This window comes from Callospermophilus lateralis, unplaced genomic scaffold, assembly GCF_048772815.1.
Source record: "Callospermophilus lateralis isolate mCalLat2 unplaced genomic scaffold, mCalLat2.hap1 Scaffold_305, whole genome shotgun sequence".
In the NCBI taxonomy this organism is placed as follows: domain Eukaryota; kingdom Metazoa; phylum Chordata; class Mammalia; order Rodentia; family Sciuridae; genus Callospermophilus; species Callospermophilus lateralis.
Window position 1 is genome coordinate 1241084 of NW_027513681.1, and position 3579 is coordinate 1244662.

Below are 3579 nucleotides of genomic sequence, written 5' to 3' on the forward strand. Positions count from 1 at the left end.
ACCCTTCAAGATATATTAGTCAACCATGATATCCACTCACAACCACAGCCTTCCTCGGATTAGAAGCCATCATCCAGGATTTATTATGAAAGGGGTATCTTAGGCCTACACACTCTCCTTTCAACACCCCCATTCTGGCAGTAAAGAAACCTAACGTGTCCTACAGGCTGGTTCTAGACCTTCCCGTTGTCAACTCCTCTGTGGTCCCCATCCACCCCCTAGTGTCCAACCCTTACACCCTTTTCTCTCAGATCCCTGCCACTATTACCCACTTCTTGGTCCTAAATTTAAAACATGCGTTCTTTTCTATTCCCTTGTTCTCAGAATCTCAGTATATCTTTGCTTTTACTTGCACTGACTCTCACACCCACCATTCTCATCAGCTTACCTGGACTGTCCTCCCACAGGGATTCAGGGATAGCCCCCATCTCTTTGGCCAAGTTCTTGCCCAGGACCTCACATCCTTTCACCCGACCTGTCCTGACTCTACTCTCCTTCAATATGTCGATAACCTTCTTCTATGTAGTCCCTCTGGGAACACTCTCAATCCCACACTGCTCAGCTTCTTAATTTCCTAGCAGACAAGGGAAATAGGGAGTCTCCCCACAAGGCCCAGGTTTCCCAATCTTCTGTCACCTATCTTGGTTTTTGCCTTACACCCAGAAAAAAGAAAATAACACTGGATAGGAGGCAACTCCTCTCTTATCTTCCAGTGCCCCATACAAAAGCCAAAATACTATCATTCCTAGGACTAGCAGGTTATTTTAGGGCCTGGATCCCAAATTATTCTCTTCTTTACAAATCCTGTATGACCTAGCAAAGGGACCCCCTAGTGAATCTCTTGCCTCCTCCCCAAACTACAACTTGCGCAGGCTTCAGCAACTTGTCTTAAAGGCACCTGCCCTTCACCTTCCTGATCTTTCAAGACCATTTCATGTATATGTCCATGAAAATGGGAGGCAAGAACTTGGGGTCTTAGGTCAAAACTATGGGCCTACATTTGCACCTGTGGCATATTTGTCCAAGCAACTTGACCCTACCATCCGTGAGTGGGCCCCTTGCTTAAGAGCTCTGGGTGCTGGACACATTTTACACAAAGAAGCCTCTAAGCTTACTTTTGGGGCCCCTTTAACTATCCACTCCCCACATCACTTGAAGGATCTTTTAGCTTATAAGGGCTTTCAAACCCTTCCTCCATCCAGATTTCTGTCGCTCCTCACTTCCTTTCTGGAAAACCCTAATATTACTTTCCTTCCCTGCTCTGCACAGAACCCTGCCTCACTGCTCCCAATGACTCCCACGTCTAACACACCAACTCATAATTGATTGGAAACCTTAGATGATTTCCTCCCCTGTCATTCTTCCATTTCTGAGTGACTACTAGCCACGCCTGACCTTATCTGGTTTACTGATGGCAGTTCCTTTAGGCAGAACGGCACTCATTACTTTGGATACGCTGTAGTATCAGCCACTGAGATTATAGAGGCCAAAGCTCTACCTTCAGGAACTACCAACCAGCAGTCTGAACTTATAGTAGCCACTCGTGCCAGCCTTCTAGCACAAGGCAAATCCCTCACCCTTTATACTGATTCAAAATATGTCTTCCATATCTTATCCCATCCTGCAATATAAAAGGAGCGAGGCCTACTTACCACCAAAGGTAATGTGATCACTAATTCGGCTCTTATAACAAATCTGATAGAGGCCTCCCACTTACCCACCCAGGTGGGAGTTGTCCATTGTAGGTCTAATCAGAAGGACTTCTCTCTTATCACTGAGGGCAATGCCAAAGCTGACCAGGTGGCACAAATGGCTGCTACCACTTCCAATGATGGACCCCCTGGGGGACATATAATGGCCACTTTAGACAGCTCATCTGAAGCCCCTACTTCTTCCAGTAAGAACAAGGATCTCTTCAAGTTCCTTCATAATCTATTCCTTTCCAATTCTCAGTCTTTGACCCTCTTTTTACAGAGCTTCTTCTCGCTCACCCTCTCTGACAAAGCCATGCTACAGAATATAGCCTCTAATTGTCAGATCTGTCAGTGGACCAACACTTATACTCCTTTAAGGCCCATACCTTTCCCTTCCCACCAAGCCCGGGGACACATTCCCACTGCTGACTGGCAGGTAGACTTCACCAACATGCTCACAGTATGGCGCACTAAATACCTCCTTGTCTTTGTGGACACTTTCTCTGGTTGGATTGAGGCATTTCCCACTTCCAATAAAACGGCTTCCACTGTAGCTTTAATCTTACTGACAGACATCATCCCCAGGTTTGGTATGCCCACTTCTCTACAATATGACAATTGCCCTGAGTTTATTTCTAGGATCACACAAAAGGTCTCTCAAGCCCTCTCCTTCAAGTGGCATTCCCACTCTCCATATTACCCCCAAGCTTCAGGGAAAGTGGAAAGGGTAAATCGTACTCTAAAGGAAGTCCTTACCAAATTGACAATGGAATTAAACTTAGACTGGGTCAAACTCCTTCCCTTGGATTTGCTTCGAATCAGAGCTCTCCCTAAAAACCATCTTTACTGTCTCCCTTTGAGATAATGTATGGAAGAGCTCTTATACCCCCTGGGTTGGTCATTTCACAAGGATCTCTCACCCGAGATTTGTCTTTGCCTCTTTTATATCATCTCTGCTCGGAACTCTGGAAATATCAGGACTGGTTTCATCCGGACCCAGTGTCCTCTCCAAACACTCCTCCCATAACACCTGGGAGTCTAGTCTATTATAATACCCCAGAGGAGAAAGGGACTCTTGCCCCAAAATGGAAATGCCCCTATCCTGTCATTCTCTGTACCCCCACTGCCGCCAAACTCTCCTTACCAGACAACCGTCTCACTCCCTGGATTCACATTTCTAGGTTGAAGCCATATCACCAGGAGGTCCCACCTGCTGACGACAGGACCACCCAGAGGAACTCCAAGAATCACCTCCTGAACCTCCCCTTAACTCCTGCTCTCCACACTCATCTCACCCATTTAAGTTGCAGCTCACACGGTGTTCCATGCAGCCCAATTCCTCTTAAAAAAGTCACAATGAGCTCTCCCAACACCCTAATCTTCTGTAACTGCTTGTTTTTTTGTGCTCTGCTTATTTTCTGTACTCTATCGGGACTGGTCTTTACCCACCTCTTCTACCATGTATTTATTCACTCTTCAGGAACGGTACTCAGAACATGGCATGCAGAAGGTCCGTGCAGTGGATGCAACTACTTGCTTCATCCACAATTGCACCTCTATTTCCCTAAAATTGTCACCTTCAAGGACCTTCGTCCCTGGTAGCTGGAACTGGCCTTTCATTTGCTTCCTTTTTGATCAAACAAAAGACTATTGTCATTGGTGGCCTGAGATATATAATGGGTGCCCCTATTGGTCATGCAGGTTCCATGATGAACATGGTAGCTATTCTTACCACTCACTTGGTTACCCAAAAGGGTGGACATCTAGTTACCTAAAGTGGCATAAAGGCTCTTCATCTGAAAACAATGGATGGTATACTTTAGATATACCTGACCCCAAGGCCAAACGTTGGGGCTATGTTGAGTTTGCTGTCTATGCTCGGACA